Raw genomic sequence first — 26413 nt, 5'->3', positions numbered from 1 at the left:
TGTGGACAAGGCCGTCCAAAAGGGGGTATACAGGGGAGAGCTTTCTGGGGCCCAGCCAAACCGGGGGCCCACGGAGGTAAAAAAAAAAAAAAAAAAAAATCATTGTCTATTGTAAAGTTAAGCTGTGATATCCATATTTTACATTTAGTGTGAAAAAAATAACCACTCTTATCAAAGAAACAAATATCTTTTAAAATCATTTATGTAGTATACAGCTTTCTTAAAAATATGTCTATTTTGTTTAAAAAAAAAAAAAGAGTTAAAGATTGAAAAAAAATGGGTCAATAATGACAAAAAATGGTAGAAAAGGTGGTGAAATTGGATCTTAAAAGTAGCAGAAATGGGTTAGAAAAATTATATAAGAATGGCAAAAAATAACCAAAAAGAAAAAAAAGGAAAAATAGGCATAAACAGTGGCTTAAAGGGAATTAAAAAGTGGCTGAAAATGCTTTAAATCGGCAAAAATAATTGGAGATCTGGTGAAATGGAAAGAAAAATTGATATAAACTGGCAAAACAGTGCAAACTGAGAAAGAAAAAATGGGCAGAAATTGGTCAAGCAGGCCACAAAATGGGCATATCAGATAATGAAATCTGGTAAAAACGTGGTAAAATGGGGTTAATAGTGGCAATAATGGGTCAACAGAAGCAATTAGGCTTATCTGGCAAGAACTGGTTTAGAAGTGGCAAAACAGGCAGAAAAAATTGATAGAAAGGGTTTAAAATGGAAAAAACAAGTGTTAAATGGCAAAAATGTGTTAAAATTTATGGGAAAAAATTATGAAAACTGGTTAAAATTTGGCAAAATTGGTGTAAAGTGGCAACAGTGGAATTTGAAAAATACTTTCATTTTTTCAAGCGACTCTAGAGACCCCCTCTTAGTGTCTCGGGACCCCCAAGGGGGTCCTGACCCCAAGTTTGAGAACCACTGTTCTAAATGAGATCCAGGAACTGTCAGAGGTTTACAAAGATGCTTCAGGGGGTCCAAGATGATCATTTAACCTTAGAATGTTTGAGTGTGAAGTTTTGGTCATGGTTTCCTTCACTTCTAACGCAGACATTAGATGCCCACCATTTTTGGGGGATGAAAAACTTTAGCTTCCTGGGCTGTCCTTGCAGTTAGCTCATTGAGCTCAGCAGCTGGTAACCAAACAGCATATTGGCAGTGGACAGCAGATCTCAAGTTTCTGCTTAGCCAACGTCCCTGTCCTTTGTTGTTTTTTGTTTGGCGCTCTGGCTTAGCTGTTTCTATTTTGGCGTTTTCTGAATGCAGAGTTGGTGACCAACACTGAGGTTTCACCTTTGAACTGTCCCACTCTTGTTGGCCAATGAGGAGAGTCATCTCACAATAACACTGTGATAAAAGCTAGACCAGCGTTACTCAACCCTGCTCAACCAAAGAGCCAAATTGTAGAAGAAAAAACAAAACAAAACAAAACAAAAAAACAGCAAAAAAAAAGGTGGAAAAAACTTAGAAAAAGTGGCACTTAATGGCAAAAAGGAAATAAGTCAAAGGTGGCAAAAATGGTCAAAAAGCAGCAAAACAATGGCAAAAATGGGTGAAAGGGGAACAACAGGCATAAAATGACAGTTTAAAAAGTGGCAAAACTGAGGGAGAAGTGACAAAAATGAGTGAAAATTGACAAAAATAGGCAAAAAACTGTAGAAAGATGGAAAAAATGCGTAAAAATGAGAAAAAAGTGGCATCTACTGTCAAAAGGAAGCTTAAATAGGCGAAAAAGTGGCAAAAAGTAGCAAAAAAAGGGGTGGATTTGCTAATAGCAAAAAGCATAAAAAAAGTGGGAGAAATGGGTGAAAAATGGCAAAAATGGATTTAAAGTGGCATTACAGTAAGTTAAAGTTGTCAAAAATTGGGCAACGGGCAAAACAGTCATAAAATGGCAAAAGCTGGGCGAAAAGTGGCAAAAATGGTTTGGAGTGACAAAAAATGAGTTGACTTAAATTGTAAAAAAAATAAATAAATAAAACAGCACTTTTTTATATTATTTTATTTTCATTTTTCTAGTAGAAAAAAAGTAGAAAAAGTAGCACTTAATGGCAAAAAGCAGCCTAATTGGTGAAAAGTGGGAAAAATGACAAAAAGGGGGAAAACACTGGCAATAGCAAAAAGCAGGATAAAAGTGTCAAAAACTGGTTTAAAAAGGGGCAAAAAACTGCAAATAAGGGCAATGGAAATATATAGACAAAATAAAGTTGACAAATAAGTTTGACAATTGAAGCGGCCGTATAAAGTGTGGGAAACAAACAGATTAATGTAACATTCGTATATCATTTCTGAGGTCAAAGTTTTCTTTTTTTAAGTCCTCTGTGGGCATAAAGATACTCATTATCACTGAGCTATACACTAGCGGAGAGGCCGGAGCAAAGCGAGATCTAACCTGATTTTCTGGTATGCTCTTACTGCTGAAGGCCTTCCAGAGATATGAGGCCTCTTGGCAGTTATGCTGTTGTTCTAATGGTTGATTCATCCTTGCCTATAACTGTGTCCATGTTTTATACTGTCTGTTATCTTCAAGTATAAGTGTTTGTGATTTTTTTCTTCTGATTCTCTCAGTAAAAGTCTGGTTAGCATCTGAGAGAAAGTAAATCTTTGGGTCATATGACTATTTTTCAACTCTCCTTTTAGCCTTGTTAAAACATGTAAACATCAAATAAGCCCAGTTTTGAAATTTTGGTGCTTTACTCTGTAGCCTACTCTGGTTTGTCTTTAACAGCAGCTAACTCACACACACTTCCAACTATGGATGGATCAGATGCTCATTTGGGTTTTGAGGCATGTTCTAACTCTACAGGGGGAGTAAAAGGCCTGAGGCAAGGCAGTCACAATGTCATAGATAACTTGATTTTTATTTGTTACAGACTGCAGTACAGCATCAATATGCATCCTTGACTAACCCAGGAGATTTCATTGAGAGGAAATAATCAATTTGTCTGAGAAACTACACCTCTGCAGAGCATGCAGTGAACTTTGGAGCCCTTAAATTAGATCGACAAAATGCGTCTGCTACGGAGCTACGTCACCAGCTGTCACACACACTGTACAATAAAGGTTTTAAAGCCTATTGTGTATTATTATGGTAGAGAGCATCCACAGCGCCCCAAGCAATGAATCAAATATTAATCTGAGGAATATGCAGAGTTCCCAAAACTATAGCTGTGAGTGGGAAAAGCTGGTTTTGATGAACCAAACAGGCTCGTAGTGAAAATTCAGATTTCATCTCTCGCACAGAATCTCAAAGGAATGATTTATTGATGAAAGATCATGATGTGTTAATGTCATACACTGAATTTCAGCAATGATAGCTGTGAAATGACTAAATCTAGCCGTGAAATATCCCACTAGGCATGATCAGAACATGTTTTCTTTAGGGAGTATGAGTTTCTCAAATATAACCAGTGCTTGTCATGTACACTTGGATAAAAATATAAACCAGAAGCTGCAAACATTCCTCTTAAGTGTAAATCCAGCCTTATTCACGCTGTGCTGAAGGCATTGCACACTGCTGTTCTCAGAAGTAGGAGTTCGGTATCTGCTAATTCACTTCCCCCCATGCTGTGTCTGTTCTGACTGTAAGATTATTGCTCTGTGATAAAGCTGCTGCAGCATCCTTGGCTTCGACGCTTCATCTGTTCCCCCCTAAGAAAAAGGACACTGCAGCAGCAGGAGTGAGAGGATTTGACAAATGTGATCGGCACATGCAATACAGACTCTGTTTCCTGCAATTCTGGCTCTGATAAAACCAGAGGCAAAACACTGAAACTACAGCCGGAAACACTCGGAATCACATTATTAATGTTATATATATATATATATATATATATATATATATACTACTGTTAGATCAAATTTGCTGCTGTTTGAATTACTCAATTTTCTGAAAGGAAAAATAAGGCTAACCACATACATTTCAGTCAGATTTTAATAATTATGGTTAGAGTAATAACTCTATTTATATAGCAGTTTTCAAAAAAAAACAAAAAAAGAACCTAAGCGCTTCACAGCTTAAAAAAATAGACAAATTATTAATTCCTGTTACTTTTTAACCCTTTTTTAAATCACATTTCTGCTTATTTTTACCACATTTGTTTCCACATTTATCCCTTTTTGCCACATTTATCCCTTTTTACCATTTTTACCACCAATTTTTACCAGTTTTTCCTGCCTTAATTCACATTTGCTACTTAATCCTTTTTGCCACTTTTATCCCATTTTTCCCCTTTTAAGCACTTTTCACCTTGTTTACATTTAACCAATTTTTATCACACTTCAGCTGTTTTTCACCAATTATTCCTGGCAAGTCTTGGCACTTGTGACCCAATTTTGCCACGTAACCACTTTTCTTCAATTTCAAAGCTGATCTTTGCCACTTAAACCAAATTTTTGCCACTTGTGACTGAATTTTGCCAATCTTTCATCACTTTTTACTACTTATTTCTGCCTATTGTTGCCACTTTTTACAATTTTTTCCCCTTTTTAATAGCTTTTCACAATTTTTTACTGCCAAGTTATGGTAGTTTTTTCCTTTCTCAGCCCATATTTGCTGCTTTATCCCATTTTTTGTCACACTTCAACCACTTTTCATCATTTAGTTAAATTTTTGTCCCTTTAAACCAATTTTTGCCACTTTACAACCTTATACCACTTTAACCACCCATGTTTCCACTTTTGACCATTTTTTGCTACTTTTGGCCAATTTTTGCCACTCTTTCACCACTTTTCATCATTTTCTTCTGCCAATTGTTGTTTCTTTTAACCCAATTTTTGCCCCTTTTAGCTAACCTTGCAAAGCAGATGGATATGCCCGTTTCCTTGTTTCTCACTGGTGAATCCATCTTGTTAAGCTCCCATCTGAACCATTTGACAGAACCAATCCGTGACGACGGGCAGTACTTTCAGACGCAGCAGAGTCTAGACATAAGCAAGCAGCAACAAGAGGTCGGTGCTGTTATGTCTGAAGAGCTTAGCGTAAATGCTGCTAAAGCGCCAGTTTTATCAGAACTTTACGACATTTTGTCGCTAAAAGAAGAACCAAAAACAGCAGTGAGTTGTTTTCTGTTCAAAAATGACAAAAGTCGTGTACTGACATGTCTATAATCGCCGTGGTTCACATTTTTCCTCAGTAGCTGCGCATGCGCACCTCGGTCGCGGCTATGTTACGTGTTCATTTGCTCTGATTGGCCCGTAAAGATGTGACAGACAGAACGTTCATCCAATCACACTCCGACTTTTTTTTCAAATCCTCTGCCCTTTCCCAAATGCTTAGTATTGAAGGTTTTCCATATGGATGTGTGAAACAAATCCATCTGACGTGTTAGGTTACCTTTTAACTGCTTTTCACGATTTTTTAATGCCCATCTTAACCAATTTTGGTCACTCTTTAACCACTTTCCCCCTCATATTTCTGCCAGTTTTTGCCACTTATAACCCATATTTGCATCAATTTCTGCCTGTATTCTACATGTATTTTATTATTTCTCCATTAAAGTCCGTCTACTCTTTTCTTTGGTATCCAGACTTTTGTGCACATTATGACTTTAGCTTTGAAGTCTGACATTACTTTCCAAATGTTTTAGTTCAGTGTGTCCATCCACATTGTTAACATTACAAATAAAAAGGAAATTCTGTTTCAAGAAAAAGGTTTTCTATCTATTCAGTATGAATAAATGCAATTCATTTGTGTTGCTTTGACAGGTGTGGTTTTTATTCCGATTAAATATAAACTATGGTTTTCACAGATTAACCTTACAGTGGATCATGAATTTCATCCTCCATGGTCCCGGCTTGGCTGGGCCCTGGAAAGCTTTCCCTTTTATCCCTCTTTGTGGGCGGCCCTGGTTTTGGGTCCTCCCAGTCTTACTATACTCTGACCACTGACAGCTGGCCAGAAACAGCCACTGAACTCCTCAATGAAGATTTGCCTTTGGTGCATTTTTACCCACGCCAATGAAATCGGCAAGGGGTTATGTGAAGGGTTCCGTGTCTTTCTTTCTTTCTTTCTTTCTTTGTATGTGTACAAGATAACTCGAGAACAAAGTTCCTCGGTGGCGCTGCTTAGGCGTGGGTCTGCCGCCTCAGACGGCCATTGTAGTTGGATATTGTTGGCAAGTCCCTGCTCAGAAAAGCAGGGATGGGAGGGGTCACCTGCTGGATACAGAAGCAGCACCTGTGCTTCTAAGGGCACCTAATGAGGCTCCCTAGGCCTGACTCAGATCACCATTAACTGGGTGCCATGGACCCAGTTGGTTGGACCAGGCCTCTGGGGCGGCTGCTTGCATCTTAGAGGGGTCAGCTGGTGTTCATATCTTACCTGATCTATTGTGTGACTTTCTTTCACTGTTATACACATAGAATGTAATATCAGCTAAAGTGAATAGTAGCCTAACTTCAACAGCGGCACCCTCAACATCCACTGTAGTGACGTCATAGCAGTCCTGTGTCTGAAGCCAGGATTTACCTGTATTTTAGATAAGATAATCCATCTAATAACAGAAATAATTTTTCCTATTTGTTTGCTTCTGAAGTTGCATTTGATCACGAGTTTTTGAGATTTTCTGTTTGTGGAGTCTCCACTGTGAAACCATGACTACAAACAGGGTGTGTGGTTTCACAGTCTGGTCCAATCATCGAACACTTGGAGGGTTGTAAATCATGTTTGAAATTGGTGAAAACAGGAAACTCCCAGGTGTAAATAATAAGAGCTTTTCCCATTTTAAATGTCAGGTAAAGATTTATAATACAGACTTTATAATAATAAATCTTTTTAAATGAACCACCTGGTGGCTGGCAGCCATTATTAATTTGTTTAGTCACACTATCTTTGATGAGTCAAAGTGTCTGTTCTGCTCGACATGAATGCTGAACAGATCTGTTTATTCAACACTGTGTAGCTCAAAATAACAGGAAACAACAACACACATCCTGTGAGGTTGTATTAACTCACTGAGTGCCAGCCCTTTTATAAAATGGAAGGTGGCTTGTGCCAGTTTTTGGCCATTTTGAGTCATCTTTCAAGACCCCCAGAATATTATGTACTATGACTCTGAAAACACCAAATAGCTCAAATGAAAGAAGAAACTCTCTATTTCATCATGGAAAAAACATTTGTTTGCAGCTTGTTCCATTCTTGATTTATTTAAAGTTGAATAGAGACAATATAAAAAAGCACAAGAACTTTTTTTGTAAATATGTCAATATTTTGAAGACTATTTTTGTCATGAAATTGTTATTTTTTCACTTTTTGGCCCACATGAGATGGGAGACCAAGTTTGTGCGAGAGAAGGTCTTTTTTGTTTATTGTGTGTCCCACATCAAAACCTTTGAGTTTTAATTTCCCATTAGTTTTTTTTCCTTTTGTCTTTATAATCCCATACATTTTTCAAAATCACCTGACATTACCACAGCACACATATATTTTTATTGTCCTGAGAAAAGGACGTTTAGAGCTTGACTGTGCACCAAAGTGTTGATGTTTTACAAGCTTTTTAAGACAATAAGTCCAGGTGAGACAAAATAGTTAAAAAGGGCACAGGGCTGTTGACAACCAACACTTTAAAAATGAACATCTAAAACCTGATTGGAGTAGACTTTCTTCCCCTGCAAATTAAATGACCTCTTTTCTGTGCTGCCATATGATTCCAAGTCTTCTTGACCCTTTATCCATTTAATTATCTTTCCTACCTGTACGCCATCTGCTTCACTAAACTCCTAACGTTGTCCTTAGTAAATTTTGCTGGAACTGGAGTGCTGCAGAGATTGCTGAGTCAAGCCTACTGTGGTAAAGTTAATCTATTGCTCATAACATTTCATTAGGTTACAACATTGTTGATTAATTCAGTAATTTTCCAAACACGCAAAAAAAAATGTAAGAAGTACTGGAGAAGTACTGTATGTGCATCTGAAATCAATACTGCTGCTGCAGGTACAATGTAATACGCCCACAGAAGGGTTGGTGTAAAAGCCAGTCAGTGGACGTCTCATAGAACCACAGAGACTCACATAAAGCTGCTCTGGAATGTCTCATTTCTTAAGTGTGCATTAAAAGACATTCAACTGTCAGACCAAATCCATAATTATTTGATAAATTCTGCTCTTTGGAGGTCTGAAGGCTTTTACATCTTGAGTGCTCGTCACTGATCACCTAGAGAAGAGTAGGTTGGATGTATAATGTCTGCAGTAGGATGGTAGGGGGGGCTTTGCAGGACCAGAACATACACCTCAGGGAACTGACCATCCACTCTCTCTCCTCTAAATGTAGGTCACACTTGATTTTCTTTGGGACGTCAGCTCCATTATGATGTTTAGCTGAGGGGGTTAGGGAGCAGGAACATCGACACAAAAGCTCAGAAAAATACAACATTCACTGGGAACGCCAAAAGTACCTTTATAGAAGGGCAAGAAATGTTTAAACCAGGGCGTCATGTGAAAAATCAGTGAAAAGTACACTCTGTTTTCCTCCCTGTCAGCTTTTCAAATGTAACTTCAGCTCAGTCTATCAGTCCTTACTCTGTTCCTTAGAGTCATACAAGCTTTAGTCAGGGGATTGAATGAGTTTTTCAGTTATATTCAACTTCATCTTACTTGCACCATCATGTGGATTCCCTCTGTTTAAGACACCCAAGGCATGGCTCACCAAAATGAGCTGACAATCAATTTACAAGTTTCTTTTACATAATGCAGTAAAACTGATGTACATCTCATATCTATTTAAGGTCATTTCAATGTGAAAATCTTCCTGAAATGTGTCAAAATGGTAACCTTGTACGCCAGATGGATTTGTTTCACACATCCATCTGGTAAACCACTTAAACACGACATTTGGTAAAGGGTGGAGCCTTTGAAAAAAACACTCGGAGTGTGATTGGATGAACGTTCTGTCTGTCACATCTTTACAGGCCAATCAGAGCAACAAAACATGTGACGTAGCCGCTACCGAGGAGTAAACTCCATGGAGAACTGCATAAAGGCCCATTTATGCTCAACGTTGAATACGGACCTGGATACAGATGGAGCCTTCTGTCCATGCTCCGTGTTCATTTCGTCCGTATTTCTTCACATTTCCATAAAGCTCATGGATACGGGCCAAACGGAGCGGTACCACCTGAAACCATGGTGGCAGTATTGCTGTCGCTACCCGAAGCGTAGCTCCAGTGAGACACGAAGAAGAAATAACAATGGCGGAACTTTTTGAGGCAAAATTGTGCAAGTTGGTTAGAAATGCTGCCTCTGTTTTTGTCTTTTATGCAAGAGGTACATTATGAATACTTCCTCCACAGTCGCCATGTTTGTTTTTGAGTTTGTTGTCGTCATAAACTTTTGACTTTGGGCTGCCCCCCTGGTGTATGTATCGGTTTACATCCATGCAAATGTAAAGGACGCATGAAAGTATGTGAGCAGTGACAGTAACATCCTTTGAAAAGGACGTATATATTTTCATAAGTTCTGATAAAACTGGCGCTTTAGCAGCATCCACGCTAAGCTCTTCAGCCATAATTGCACCAGCCTCTTGTTGCTGCTTGCTTACGTCACAACTCCACCGTGCCCAAAAGTACTGCCCCTCATTGCTGATTGGTCCTGTCACTTTCTAACAGGGCCCAAACAGTTCAGATGAGAGCTTTGCAAGATGGATTCGCCGGTGACAAACACAGAAACAGGCGTATTCATCTGCTTTGCAAGGTTGCTGTCCCTCTATATCTAATAAAGGCACAAGCACCCAAAATAAGTCTTAACAAAAAATTCATTTTTGAATGCAAAATAATGGAATTTCAAAATGTAATCAAAGTAGTGAACTTAATTGATTAACTACAGAAATCCTGAGATTAATTGTGATTAAAAATTTTAATCTTTTGACAGCACTAGTTGAAATGAATAAATCAGTCAATTTAGGGAGGGCTGAGTTGATGGGCAGGCCTGGCATGGCGTACTGCCACATGGATGGCCTCTGATTTTGCTGTGAATCACTGGCAAAGAGGAGTTGCAAAGGGAGCTGGACAGTACCTTCAGGAACAAGAAAACGTTCCAGCATGTCTCACCATGGATGGGTCTGTTTTGATTTAATGTACTTTATTCATTTGTCATGCACAAATACTACCCAATCCTCACTGGTTTATGAAACACCAGAGATACTACTGCAGTGTTCATTAGTCATTCAGTTCATTACAAGCCCTTACAGAGTTGTCTGTTCTTTTTACCGCTCAGTATTAAAAAGTACATTCTGCCTTTTCTCCCAGCCTTTTCAGATAAAACATCCCATAAAGACGCTTCCTTGTTCAAGTAGAGAAAAGTCAATATTAATGGAGTACATTTTCCTAAAACGTACATCCTCTAAGTCATCCTAACTTGGGCAGTAAAACAAAAAATTAATCTCACTGTCGATTATCCAAAACTTAAAGACGGAAATGGAGGGCTTCTTGTGGACATTGGAGCAGTGCTGCATTAAATGTAATGGTGAAAAACTTTTATCTTTAGAGATCCAAGATAGATCCTGCTTGTAATAAACATGGGCAATCACAGGGATCTCTAGATGGGGCCTATATGGGTCTCATACGGGCTGATGCACACTTGCAGTTAACATGTGCAAACACAGGTGGGAGTCACCATGGAGCCCATGGACAAACTCACATGGGACCCAGATTGCACCCCGCATATAACCCATATGGGGTGCTCATGGATAAGCTAGGTCAGGTGTTGCAGTTGCTTTAGTTTATGCATAACTTTATACTGTATTACTATAGACTTTTTGGATGGAGAAACAACCATCTGGGTGTTTGGTCAAACTATGATGTCAAAATCCTATCAAATATGTTTTTGTTAAACTGAAATATCCTGTGATGCTTGTCATGCTAATTAAAGTCCAAATGTTGCTTTTTGAATTGTTTTCTCATCTAAGGTTGGCTACATAGCTAGGCCTGTTTTTGGTCTATTTTGACACCCATAGTTTGGAAGGAATTGCTCACTTAGGGATTAATTGCCAAATAACTCCCAAGTCTGTGGTGTGGACATGATCATCTATTAAGGGCCACTACCAAAGTTTCAAAGTGGTGAACCAGGTGACCAGGGCACTCTGTGGGTATGGGATGATGTTAGTGTTGAAGGTTATTTTGACCCATCCATCAACAAATACATACATCCATACATACATCCAACAAACCAGACCCTTAAGCCTCATTGTGTTGTTCTTCTTAGCCTTCAACAATGGACAAACAACTCATACTATCAGTCATTTCTGTAGAGCACAGGCACTTTCTTACTCTTCAAGGTTTCTTCTGCATTCAGAGATATAGTATGCATGCAGGAGTTTAATTGTGCAAACATGCAGAAAGAACCTTCAGCCTCAAGCATAGAAAGACTCAGAGAAGTGCAATAGAAAAAGAGCAATGAAAACACAAGTCTTGGAAAATCTCTTTTGTATATGGAAAGGTATGATTTAGTTCTGTAGATCTAGAAGAATTCATGTTAGTGAATAAATGTTGAATGAATGTAGCTGTGTTAAAGGTCTGGCTTAAATTAATTGCCCTTTGGTTTTGTTGTCAAGGTTTCAACTCTGAAATCGCCAAAGTCAGCAGTCTGTGATTCCAAAACATGTAGCCCTCAGGAAAGTTAGCTGTATTTGTCCTTTGAGATGAGCCCTGAACATTGACTCTTTTCAAACTTGAGTGTGGTTTAGGCTCAAATGGAGCCCTGCAAGTGAATACTGAATGAGCCATGGCAACAAAGAATAGCCTCTCATGGTCCCTGGACCAATGGGATGTAATCTGTAATTTCTACAGGGTCAGAGTCTGTAGCATTCAGCTGTTTTTCCTCTGGTGTGCACCCTCACCAGCAGCTAGACTAGAGTACACAAGTTCACATGACAAAAGAAACAAGATACAAACATCATGCTGCTTTCCTTGTCAAATGTTCATTTGCTGTTTATTTGCTCCCTGTTTGGACATAATGTTTATGGTTAAAATGAATATACTTCGGGGCGTGCAGATGGCTACCCTAATGCACTACCCATGTACACAGGCGGCCCGGGTTCGAATCCGGCCTGTGGTCCTTTGCCACATGTCTCTCCCCACCCTCACCCCATTTCAGACTCTATCCACTGTCCTCCTCTGTCCAATAAAGGCACAAAAAAGCCCAAAAATATATCTTCAAAAGAAAAAATACTTCCATTGTTTCACAGCACTGGACTACTACATTTGGACTTTTTCAAAGGGGGGAGCAGGCCCCCCCAGGATTGTATAGTACTCTATTTTATACAAACTTCAGTCTGTTGACTCAGTCTGATTCATTTAGTCACTTTTGATTCAACAATGACACAAATTACTAAGAAAAAAATGAATAAATAAAAACACACTTTTCATTGCAGGCTTCTCAAGGGCCCCTCCCCACTGGGGGCCCTGGTAATCAGCATCCTTTCTCCCCCCTGTGCTGCATCCATGATGCGGATTATAGACATGTCAGTACACGACTTTTGTCGTTTTTGAAAAGAAAACAGTCAAGTTCTGATAAAACTGGCGCTTTAGCAGCATCCACGCTAACCCCGAATTTCCATATACAGCGTGGGTTTGCTCCGACCGAAAGGCGAGCGACCTCACCCTCTGGAAGTGAGTCTAGAGCGCTGCGCCGCGGCGCGCAGCCCTGATCATCAGGAAGAGATCACGGGAGAACTGCGAGTTCATGCAGGAATAGCATGTCAACAGCGGACTATTTTACATTTTGGTGTTAATTTATCATCCTTTCCAGTATAAGTCCATGATATCATTGCTTCCTCCATTGAGTGAGTACATTAGGAAGTTAAAAGGTTAATGTTTGCTTAAAAGATCTGTGGTTTTATGCAAAATTCTTTGGCTAAATATCCCCAAAAGTGAACTTTTCCTCGTCTATGGTGCCATTGAAGCTCTGTGACCCACTGATCTCTTGGTGACCCTTTGCTCTCGCTGCAGGATGAGACGTAATGTTGATAAAGTAATGATTTACGATCGGGAGTCCGTGCATTGTGTTTTATTTTGAAAGAACCGGATGTTCTACGCTTGTGACTTCCATGGTTGGTGCTTCCTGAACGACAGTGAATTTACGAGATTTGGCAGCGGCCAGCGCTGAAATAGACCGGCAGCGTATCTGAAACGAAGCTGAGCGGAGTGGCACTCCAGGCACACACTGCTGCCGGTCAGGAGCGCCGGCTATGGAAATGCTCTGATAGACTAGAGAGGGAGCTAAGTGCTCCGCAGTACGATTCGCAGGCGTTCCGCGGTGCGCATGCTTTATATGGAAATTCGAGGTAATGTCTTCCACCATGACAGCATCGGCCTCTTCACTCAAAAAAATAACTTTCTCAGTGAACTTGATAAAATTATGGAAAGCGGTTCCACCGTAGTAAAATGTGTTAACTTAGCCAGAAACAATTGTTGAGTGACCTTAATGTAAATTTGTTGGGTCAACATGTTGTATTTGCGTTGCTGTTACTCAGTCACCATGGTTCAGGCCAACAAGACTTGTTCTTGTAAAGCATCCTTGGGTTTCTTGAAAGGCACTACATAAATTCCAGATATTTTATTATTATTAAGGATAAATGTATTGAACTAGCATGATATTGTGGCAAGCTGCGATGAGGAATAGCCCAATACAAACTGAATGAAATTAACAAGCACTCATGCATTAAGCATGAGCAGCCATTTTCTGTTTAGAACACAAACACAGATACAGACAGGTAGAGTAGTCTGCAGCATTACCCCCCCTCACTTATGGTGTCATACTTGGAAAAACATTTTCACCTAAAAACATGAACCAATAAGAAACATGCATAATTATAATTTTGCAATGAAACATGAACATTATAGAACAGTAGAAGAGCAAATTCTTTTGCACAAAACAATCCCAGTCCCTGGGACTCCCAAGTCCCTGCTCCAGGCAACTGCTTCCTGATCTCCACAATATGATTATCAGTTGAGTTGACTTTGCCAGGGAGGGGGGAGGGACACACCTTTTACCATGGCCTTCGACTGATATAAAATAGAGAGGAGTACTCCTAATCAAGAATATGCACATTACTGCCACCTACTGGTCTGGAGTTGTAAGCAGAGGTGATTTGCAATTTTAACTCATTAGAGTTAAGTTGTGTTAACATAAATTAGTCTAGTAAATTTTAAGTTGTTGCATGTTATGTTAAAACTACATGATTTGAAAGTATTCAACCATAAAACTTGATTTTATATAGTAGAAGCTACATATTAGACTTAGGTTCATGTAACAGACACCCATGTTGCTGTTTTTTTTAAGTGTTGTTGCTGCCTGCTTATGTCACGACTCCACCGCGCCCGAAAGTACTGCCCCTCGTCACTAATTGGTCCTGTCACTTTCTAACCGGGCCCAAATGGTTCAGACGGGACCTTTGCAAGATGGATTCGCCAGTGAGAAACAAGGAAACAGGCGTATTCATCTGCTTTGCAAGGTTGATATAATAAATAATATGATATAATTCATAGAGTGTGGAATAACAACAGCATCAGCTGCATAGAAACTGTTGAAAGTAACAAGAGAGGTTCATAATTAACATCAGACATCTCTTCCTCTGTCTGATCAGATGGGGACATTCTGAGTGTATTGTGAGGGTACAAGAAATATGATTGGCTCGTGGCTTTGGAGAGCAGGGTGTAGGTAAATTGGCGAATATTGCAACTTTTCTGACTCTCACACTAGCTAGAGATGCCAGTGTAGGAAACAGATTTAAGCTGAGGCTCTTGTACCTGAATCTAGGATAAAGTCTATCTACAGGGCAGTTTCTGCAACTTCTAGACCTTCCTTCTGACTTTTCTTTACCTCTCAAACTTTCCCAAGCTGCCTGCTCTGAATATAGCTTCAAACTGACACCATAGAAATAAATAAAATTACTCATCCCCACCGCTGGCAGATGCCTAACATTGTCTGCAGTCTGGGAAGAATAAAGTGTGGGAAACAAATCAAAGTTGTTTTTGCATGGATAAAAATATGTCTTTATCTGACTTCTCCGCTGCAGTCTTTTGACCTGTGGGATATTTACACTTCAAACGTGTCTACCTGCCAACAGCCGCTACTCCTGCTGGGGTTGCGTCCTCAGAGCACAGGTTAGACCCTTGAAGAAAATAAGTCGGAACTATTTGGAGCATCCATTCTCCCTGCGGATGACTGTGCTGCCAAATAGCCTGTCAAAGATGGGTAAGGGTTACAGAGTGCGCAGGATACTTGGAAAGGATAATTTACTAAATCAAGCCAACATTTTGACCTGCATATTGAAGAAAAATAAGGTTATTTCCATTATCTTACCCATTTAAGAGCTACTTTTCTGCAGAGCTCTTCATGTAGGGCCTCAAATGTGACACCAGTTTCCATAAGTAACAAAGAAATGAGCGCGTTAGCCCGTCTCAGCTGCCATTATGCCTCTCAGAGGAGCCATTACCGGAGGGAAAGAGAAACAGCAACGAAGAGGAAGATTGCCATTACTCACCTAGAACAGCAGTAAGAGGAACATCAATTACTCTGACGGAGCTTCACTTGTTTCAATGTATTTCGAATAAGAGGGGAGCAGGGGCGAATTGTAAGACTATTAACAGTAATGAGCTTCACCTCACAGGTGTCTAATACAAAAACACAAGTGTTTCAATCTATTCTGGGCTCCCTGTTTTCCCCGTGTGCTATCTCCATGTAGAGAAGCATTTGATTTTAAGTTTATAAGTGCATTAAACATTTATTTTGGATTTACTGAGGACACCAGCTCAGAGAAGTTAAAGAGCGCTTATAATGAGTTCTCTAACAGTTTGAATCCCAAATGGTTTGTTCAATTTGAATACAAAGCACTCTGGCTAGCTTTAAAATGTTCTAAAATGTATTTTTAACTATTAATTCACTGAATATGGATGTGCAAAGATAAAGCCTCCTCAGCTTCATGAGTTCATCACAGGATATTGGTTTCAAAAGAAGTGTCATGGGATAATAAATGTTTGATTTTCATAGCAATGAATCTAAGTGGGTTATGGTATGAAACATGAAAAGAAAGCTTCAGTGTTCCCTTTTCTGTTTTCCTTCCAATTATAGCAACAATAAGTAGGAGTTTAGTTTGGTGTATGATGTATGAAGACACAGTAACATGTCCACTCACAGGGTTGATGTGACTCTGTCAGCGTCTAAAAGCCTGTTGTTTACAAACTGTAACCCCATAACTCTCATAGGATGGAGCAGCTATAACAAAGCTCCAAATGTACTGCTCTAAAACCTTAGAACTACATTTTAACTTAATTCTGGTAGAATATTAATAATCCATCCATTCGTCCATGCATCCATCCATCCATCCATTAATCCATCCATCTTCAACTAGCATCTATCATCCATCCATCATCCATCCATCATCCATTCATCATCCATCCATCCGTCCATTACTATCATCATCTAATTCTAAGTAACAACCCATTGACATTCATCCATTTAATATCATCCACCCATCCATCCATCCATCTATCTTCAACTACTATCTATCCATTCATCATCCATCCATCCATTACTATCTATCATCATCTAATTTAACTAAGTACCAACCCATTGGCATTCATCTATTTATCTATTTGATATCATCCATCCATCCATCCATCAACTACTGTCTGTTCATCCATCCATCATCCATCCATCCATCAACTACTGTCTGTTCATCCATCCATCATCCATCCATCCAGCCATCCATCCATCCATCCATCCACCCATCAACTACTGTCTATCCATCCATCCATCCATCATCCATCCATCCATCCATCCATCATCCATCCATCTATACATCCATCCATCCATACAGTGCTTAACAAATTTATTAGACCACCTGTCATATTTGTCTCAGAGACCATCCAGCATCACCATCACCATACACACATACATACCCTTAAGCCTCACTGTGTTGTTCTTCTTGGCCTTCAACAACAGACAAACAACTCATACTATCAGCCATTTCTTTAGAGCACAGGCACTTTCTTACTCTTCAAGGTTTCTTCTGAATTCAGAGATACAGTTTGCATGTAGGACTTTAATTGAGCAAACATGCAGAAAGGGCTTTCAGCCTCAAGCATAGAAAGACAGACTCAGAGGAGTGCAATAGAAAAAGAGCAATAGAAAATACAAGTCTTGGAAATTTTGTAAGCACTTTTGGTAAGTATACTGAAAGGTATGATTTAATCTTGTAGATCTAGAAGAACTGTGTTAGTGGGATGAATGAATGTAGCTGTGCTTAAGGTCTGGCTTTAATTGAATTTATTGCCCTGTGGTTATGTAGTCAAGGTTTCAACTCTGAAATCACCCAAATCAGCAGTCTGCGATTTCAAAACATGCAGCCCTCAGGAAAATTATCTGTATTTGTCCTTTGAGATTATTCATCCACCATCCATCCGTTCTCCTTCTGTTTCAAAGTTATAATTATACCATTTGGTTGACTAATTTCATTAAAATGTTGGTCTTGAGTGCTGATTAGTTGATGTAACTTTTCACCAGCAATCAGCCTCTATGGGGCTGTAGTTACAGTTAATGGGCCTTCTCTCCTGGCTCTACTGCCTGGACATGAATCAGCACAGTGGACTGATGGCAAGTCTAAACCTGTGTCTCATGTCTGGCAGCATTTTAATCCAGAAAATGCAACAAAAAATGTTTTTAAGGCTACCAGATAAGTCTGGCATATGAACCATACTGATGCCAGACTGTGGCATGTAGACAGTGACCTGTAAGGAGGACCATAGGTTGATAGTGTCAACACAGCTAACATTAGACTCAACCAATCTGACATTGTCTGCAAGAAGGCGCCAGGATCTTGCAAATAATTGCAATCTTGCAAACTTTATACATCGGTTTTTGCTGCTTTTCATGCAAACAAACAGCCCATTGAATGTTTTCCTCAAAACATCATCTTAAATCGTCTTCTGACATGCCATATTTACATGATTTTTAAAATTCCATTGTCTTAAATCCAGCTGGATTTTCTACTTATCCCATAGATTCGGGTTAATACCAAAAAGCCACTATAATCTTACTAATACTCTGGAAATTAATGGAAAAAGGCAGTCACTTCAACTGCAAGCTTTACGCTATGGAGTTTGCAACCGAGTGTGTCTTTCTGCAAAAACATTAGAAGCTGAGCAAAGGTTAATGAGGCTGAATAATTTAGCTTCAAAGGTGAAACACTGTGATCTCATTTTGTCTTCACAGCGTGAACTTAGCTCATATGGTGATTTACTTTCCTTGTCAGGCTGCTTTTAGTCCAATGTGACTTCTTGTTGCTGAGTTCTGGAGACTGTTCAGGTTGTCTTTCTGCGTCTTTCACCCGAGGGACTACTTCTGACTCTAATGGATGTTTCTGTAAAGAAAGGCTCGAACAGACTGGCTCTGATCTTCTTCAGTCAATGGGGCGTGTTAAAGCCATGTTTATGTTTTAAAATCTGCACTCTTGTTGCACTGTTGGTGAGAACAAAAGGTTGGCTTTTGGATAGACTTTGTGTCAGAGCAGCTCCTCTGGGACCATGGGTAAAATCTTTCATCCACACCAGGGAGGCACCCGGAGAGTCAGGAGAACGCTCCCAGGGGAAAAGTTTGAATTGCCATCTAAATTCAGAATATAGAGACTGAGGGGGTTTTAAAGCCTCTGGAAATTAAGCTTTAAATAGAGAAGTGCCAGAAGGATATCAAAGTTTGGATTCTCATTAAACAGCTAAAAAAAATCGGAGTGAATTTTTTGCCTGTAGAACCATTCAAGCATAAAAATGGCCTCATTCAGCTGTTAATTCTATTTTTCCAAGACTCCTTCTTCTCATCTAGACTAGGGGTTCTCAACTGTTTTAGCCTGCAACCCCCAAAATAAATGTGCCAGAGACCGGGGACCCCCACTGCACCTGAAGGGGGATGAACACAGCCATGCACATTCAAGAATATTCATGTGGAGACAAGGCCACCCATTAGGGGGGAAAAAAGTCCCAGACAAACTGAGGGCCAGCAAAATCATGGTCCATTGTAAAGTTAAGCGGTGGTATTTTATATTTAACCTGAATCATAACCACTCTTATCAAAGAAACAAATATATTTTTAATTCATTTGTGCAGTAAGTAGCCCTCTTAAAAATGTAAATCATTTTGTTTAAAACAGAATTAAAATACTTTAAAAACAGCTGAAATGGGTTGATAATGGCAAAAATCTGGGAAAGGTGGTGACATTGGTGTTAGCAGAGTAGCAGAATGTGTTAGAAGTACCAAAAATGGCAAAATTGGTTAAAGTGGCAAGAACAGGCATATTAAGTGATAAAAGGTGATTAAAAAAAGTGGCTGATATGGTGTTCAAGTAGCAAAAATAGGTGGAAATTTGTTTAAATGGGATGAAAAATAATATAAACTAGCAGAAAAGGGTTAGCTGAGGTAGAAATAGGCAGAGATGGTTTAAACTGGCAAAAATGGGCATATCAAATCGTGTAATGTGGTGTAAAAATTTGTAAAGAGGGGTTAATAGTGGCAAAAATGGGCCAACAAAGCCAACAATAGTAGACAGTGGCAAGATTTGGTGTAGAAGTGGCAAAAACAGGCAGGAAAAAAGTGGTGGAAAGGGTCTAAAACTGACAAAAAAAATGAGTTTTAAGTGGCAAAAATGTGTTAAAGTTGAGAAAATTGGTGAGAAAAAAGTTATTACAACGGGTTGAAATCTGGTAAACCTGGTGTAAAGTGGCAATGGTGTAAATTAAAAAATATTCCTAGTTTCTTAAGGCATCTGGAGACCCCCTCTTAGTGTCTCGAGACCCCCAGTGGGATCACAGTCTCGTTGAGAGCCACTGATCTAGACAGTAGTTGCATCAGTTAACGCAGCAAAGCCCAAAACAACATGACTGAGTAGTCAGATTCTAAATAGAAGCCTCAAATCTCAATTACTAATTTCAAACTAGTCGCTAAATGATGAATTAGTTCATAGTCAGCAGTTAGAAGCAGCTAGCGTAAACTTCCACTGCTATCAGAAATGATTAACCTTCCAAAGCAGATGGATACGCCCATTTCCTTGTGTTTCACTGGTGAATCCATCTTGCAAAGCTCTCATCTGAACCGTTCAGGCCCAGTTAGAAAGTGACAGGACCAATCAGCGACGAGGGGCAATACTTTCCAAGAGGGTCTGGCTGCAGCCCTCGAGCAAAACTCTACGCTGGGGCGTTCGGTTGGAGACCTCTACGCTGGGGCGAAACCTCTACGCTGGGGCGTGACGTCATTGCCCAAGCCTACGCTAAGGCGTGCAGCGTGTTAGCTGTTGTTAGCATGACCTAGCTGTTGTTAGCATGACCTAGCTGTTGTTAACATGACTACAACGCTGTGCTTATGACACATTAGCATAGCAAAGCCCCAGCGTATGGGTCTTCGCTATTAAACCCCGACTGGTTCGGTTTAAGCGTTTAAATCCGACTGGTTAGGTTTAGGGTCAGCCTGTCGGCAAGCAGATAGAGCTGAAATTTTGTCGCGGATAATATACGTCACGCCCTAGCGTAGAGGTTTCACCCCAGCATAGAGGCCTCCAACCGAACGCCCCAGCGTAGAGGTTTCGCCCCAGCATAGAGGTTTGCCCGAGGGCTGCAGCCAGATGCCTCTCGTACTTACAGGTGGCAGAGTCGTGACGTAAACAACCAGCAGCAAGAGGGGGAACAATTATGGCGGAAGAGATTAGCGTGGACGCTGCTAAAGCGTAAGTTTTATCAGAGCTTGACAACATTTCTTGGTTAAAAGAAGAACAAAGAACAGCAGTGAGTTGTTTTCTTTTCAAAAATGACAAAAGTCGAGTACTTACATGTCTATAGTCGCCATGTTTCCTGTTATTCCCTGTAGCTGTGCACACAGCTATGGGCTGCGCACACAACATGTTTTGTTGCTCTTATAGGCCTCTAGAGATGTGACAGAGCGTTCATCCAATCACACTCCGAGTTTTTTTCAAAGCCTCTGCCTTTTTCCAAACATTTCCTATTGAAGCTTTCCATCTGACGTGTCGGGTTAAGAAATTGTATGATCTGTAAGAAAATGTCTCGATCTTTAGCAAATTAGCTGCTTGTCTTTCTTCTGGTATTTCTTTCAATCATTCCATTGTCTGTTCTGTTCATCCGGTTTAGGACCAGTCCATGTTGTACCTTGCCTCTTGCCCAGTGACAGCTGGGATCACCTCTAATCCCCCCGTAACTCCAGACGGGATAAACAGTCTGGATAATGGATGAGTGGGGCTTTTGTTTGTTATAGGCTAACCTGTAGCTAGGCCAGGTCTTAGTAGCTTTTCTGAATGTTGATTTTTGACCCTGAGTGGAATTATACAAGCCACAATTTCCATTGATCAGTGGTTCTCAACCTTGGGGTCGGGACCCCCTTGTGGGTCGCAGGACACTGCATTAGGGTCTCCAGTTGCCCCCCAAAAAACACTAAGACTATTTTTTAAATTACACTGTTTCCACTTAACACCAATTTTGTCAAAATTTGTACCCCTTTTCTTCGTTTTTTTCCCACCAATTTTAACACATTTTTACCATTTAACACCTATTTGTGTCAGTTTTAAAGTCTTTCCACCACTTTTTTTCTGCCTGTTTTGCCACTTCTAAACCAATTCTTGCCATTTAAGCTTAATGTTGCCTCTGTTGACCCATTATTGCTACTGTTGACCCATTTGAACCACTTTTTACACCCATTTTTAACCCCATTTTAACTTTTAATATGCCGATTTCTACCTATTTTTTCTTTCTCAGTTCACCCATTTTTGCCAATTTAAAGCATTTTTAGCCAAATATTAACTCCTTTTTACCACTATTTATGCCCATTTTTGCCACTTTAACCCATTTTTGCCTTTTTTGCCATGGTTTTGCTGACCCTCAGTTTGGCTGGGTGCCAGAAAGCTCTCCCATTTATCCCCCGTTATGGACAGTCTTGTCTGCACATGGCTATTCCAAATTGTGCATGGCTGTGTTCAACCACCTTCAGGTGCAGTGGGGGTCCCCGGTCTCTGGCACCTTTATTTGGGGGGTCGTAGGCTGAAAAGGTTGAGAACCACTGCCACAGATAGCAGCGGAAAAAATGTGCAGTGCTAGCTTACATGCCTTAGCTTTAAACTTTCAGTGCTCCATTTTGGAGCAATTAGTTAGCTACTATTAGTTAGCTACTAATATACAGTATTTTTACAGTTAGCATTTAGTAATAACTCACTTCAAACTTCAAATAAGCATTTTCAATGATATGGTAAGATGCCTCAGTTTAAGCATCTGATATTTTATGTTCTATTGTGAATAACTTATGGGTTTATGAGGTTTGCAAATCATTGCATTCTGTTTTCATTATCATTTTACACAGCGCCCCAACGTTTTTGGAACGAGGGTTGTAGAATATGTCAATAATAGCAGAGTGTAACTATTGATATCACAAAAGTTTACAGAAACTTAAGTTTAAGAAGTACATAAAATCTGGGGAAACTTATTTTGAATACTGGAAAATGCTGTTTATGTTGATAACATCTCATTCTATACTTTAACAGTCTGTTGGTTTTCAGTGGTTGGAAATCAAACAAACAAGTTTTAGCTTTATGTATTAATTGTTTTTCATCATTTATGCAATATGTAGCCTCCAGGTGCTGGCTCTTCTTGATTCCAGGTGGATTTGAGAGCCCAAATCCTGAATGCCGCTCCTGTGTCATCTGCAGAGCAGGAGCCCCTTGACATTATCACATCACTCACATTACAGTCATCGCCATGGAAGGAAGGAAATGCCACATCAGGCAAAGCAACAATCTCTGTAAACGTCTAACCTTTAGTGGTGTCTATCCTGCGTTTCTTCCGTTTCCCCTGCAGTCGCTCGGTCACACAGGCCTCATCTTGCAAATTTTCCTGACATTTCTGCAACACGATTAGGTGGGATTTCTGCCATCCGTGCCAAAGATGCCTCTGAATCGTGTTATGCACGATGCAGGGAACAAGCTTCAAACACTGGACCTGCAGATATGAGTTTGAAAGGACGTGTCCACACTTTTATTTTTGGCAGGTGGAGACAAGAAAAGCAGCTCTTCAGTCCCTGATTCTGACGCTACGGTGGCCCAGGATAAACAAACCTGATCCCTCTGAGGTTCACATTCCTGCTGATCTGAGAGTCAGAGAGACGCGATATCAAAGACCCTCGAGAACCGTGGCTTTAAAAAAAAGGACTTGAAAAGAATTCATAGGCAGAAAGTTCAAAGGAAGTATTGAAAATGTGCATTTTTTTTCTCTGAAAACTGCTCTACTGCGCCTAATAGTCGTGATTCCTATATTTAGACCGTGCATGTCACTTTTAATCAAGGGATGTGTTCAGTGAGACTTTTTTGTGCCAATTTCAAACCAAATCAAAGGAAATCAGACAGAGACGTCGAATAAGCACAATCCATTTATAACGCGGTGACAGCAGCTCGATCCCTCTGCAGACAGGATCACTGATGAGAGATAAATATAGATGAATAAATAATTAACATGTGGAAATAAAGTAATTAAAGCAGGTGATGGCAGGTTTCTCTTTATTGCTTTGTCATGAAGAGGAGCAGAGCATCGCAGCTCAGAGACAAAAGCTTAATTGGCATCCAGATGTGTATTGGCAGAGTTTCCCCTGTGATCCATGTTATTGACAAGGACTGCATGCAAGTCTCTGATGCACAGATCAATGAGCTCCCAGATGGACTAATTAGAGGTGGCTTTTTATCCTCATCTATTCTTATAGAGTGCAGATGGGATCTTACCACAAAAGTGGACAAAAGTTAAGTAAAAAAGTGTTTTCCATGCTCTTTTGTCTGATGCTTTTTTGTGCTTTGAGGTAAATGTTCAACAGCATCTATCTAAGGAACATTTTTGGAAAAGTAGAGTTTATAAAAATAAAAATAGAGTTTTTATTCTACATTTGGTGAAATATTTTCTCTTTATTTCCAAGTAATGATAACTTTCCTGAGTGAGTAATACACATTTAATTGACACCTTTATATTTAAAGGTACAGTTTGTAGAATTTTCTCCACTGAAATTCTGCACTGATAAAAAGAGGACTACTACTATGTTATATGTAATTTTTAATTGAGTTCTACCATTACCTACAACAGGCCTATTCAATTAGAGGCCCAGAACCAGCCCCCAAGTGGCCCAGCCTGTGGTCATGCCAGGGATGCAGAGGGCAACATGTTTTGCAAGTTTTCATTAATTCCCACAGCATTTCAGACCATGAATGCAACACTCTGTTGCTAGCGAAGCTGACAGAAGAAGCCCCAAGATACCGAGTATAAAACAAGTCCTTTTCAACCGTAGCTGCAACAAGAGGGGGCATCAGAGATCCGAGGTCTGCAGCCAGACCCTCTAAATTGAGTCAGCTTTGTGCAGAACTTTAAGTTCAGTGAAAAGTTAGTTTTTTTTAAGTTTTCTAAAGTCTGACAGTGGCATTAACATGTTGGTGGACTTGATGCTCTGGTTGATCAGGATATTTTAAAGATGGCTGTTTTTTTTTTTTTTGGCCCTCTCATGCACGGTGTGATTATTATTTGTGCTGCTCCTCATGCCTAAAGTGATTGGTACATTGATTTAAAACCATCCATACTCAGACTCTGATGACACATAACAAAATCTCTCTCAATCAACACGGCAGGTGGCTACATGCTGGTGCCTTGCTTTCTGAACCCATCAGCACTAGTCTCCAAACAGTGTCACTTTGTATCCTATATGTAAAAAATATGCTTTATTTCTCCTTTTTAGGTCTGCAACAGAGTAAGCTCACTGCGCCCCATGAATATATTCTATTTGATATTCTCCGGGCTGCTTGATCTCGATCCTCTGCCTTCTTTCCTTTGCTATGAATACATTACAAGGACACAAAGGAAAATGATTTTATTTTGGGGGAAAAACACAGGGCTGGATGGCGAGGGAGGGGAGGATAAGAATGGTTGTGGAAGGCCGTGGTATTATCAAACACTACTTTTCATAAGTAGTTTTTGGGAGGAAAAGTTAAAGTAGGGCACAGTTTTATCGTTTTGTCCCAGGGCTGCTAGCTGTAACAGCGGTTAGTAGAGTTATCAAGCCACTGGCGGCTAAACCCAGCGTACACAACACGCCGCAGCTTTCTCGCTGCTGTTTGTACACCGCCAGCTCCCACAGGAGGAAGGTGTCGTCTTTGATCGTGAGGGAAGGCATGATGTGTTTGTGTAAATATTTCATATAAGCGCCAACATGTAAACCCAGAAACATGCCACATACGGAAATACATGATGGAAAACAGAGTTTTTCTACATTCCTGCCCACAGCTGAATGCTAATCCTATCAGAGAAAGTGTGACCGAGGATGTTTTCACGCTGATTGAGACCAAATGAACACAGAGGATGAGTACAGTAGCTCAGAGGGACATGGAGAAGTCTGTGACATGTGTTAAGGTACTGAGAATACAAGCTATTTTTAGATTCATCACTTTAATATTTATCTTGGAAACGGCCTATAAAATGTGGTTTTGGTCCCTAAATTAAATAAGCATGTAATTGAAAGAGTTGACTTGGAAGAAATGAGATCCTGTAAGGTGTTTTTTTCAAGCAACAGAGGGATTAAGATGGTTTAAAGTTGAAGGATTTCACCAATAACCCAGTTTCTGACACATTTTCAGAGATAACCTAATCCTGACATGTTTACATGCTTGCATGCAAATATCCTGAAACTTCAGAACACTGCAGACCACTTTTAAATGGAAAAATATTCTCCACCATCCATGAAATACCTGACATACCAGATAGACTGTTCTTCATATGGCGAGGGGATATGCAGCGCAATCAGAAAGTAAACAGACCTCTTTTAACCTAGCACGCCTAACTACTCATAGACAGCGTTTGGGAAAGGGAAGAGCCTTTGAAAAAAGAAAACTCTGAGGGTGATTGGATGAGCGCTCTGTCTGTCACCTTTACGGGCCAATCAGAGCAACAAAATACACAACATAGCTGCTTAGGGTTGCCACCTTTTGAGCATAAAAATAAAGGACAATCCTCGGGGCCACAGCCATCACAGGCCGGAGGGATTGGGTGCCTGTACCATGACTACTATTACCACTCTTTGAGTTCTGTTGTGGAGGCCATTGTTTATTTTTTGGAGCGTTTTTATAGGGCTGAACCATTTGAGAAAATCATCTAATTGCAATTTCTTTCATCCAATATTGTGATTCCAATTTAACATGTGATTATTCTTCAGGTTTCTTATCTTATAAGCCATTCTATATTAAAACACACAAAGCTATTTCCCCCAGAAATTTATACCAAACAACCTAAAATCTAAAAATAGATGTTCCATATTTCTAAGAAAATACCTAAGATTTATAAAAGTGCCCCCTACCAAAAAAAATCAAATCAACATCCCAAAAATGTACAAATACATTCCTCAAATTT

The sequence above is a fragment of the Cheilinus undulatus genome, linkage group 19, assembly GCF_018320785.1.
Source record: "Cheilinus undulatus linkage group 19, ASM1832078v1, whole genome shotgun sequence".
Taxonomy (NCBI): Eukaryota; Metazoa; Chordata; class Actinopteri; order Labriformes; family Labridae; genus Cheilinus; species Cheilinus undulatus.
This window is presented reverse-complemented; position numbering follows the sequence as displayed.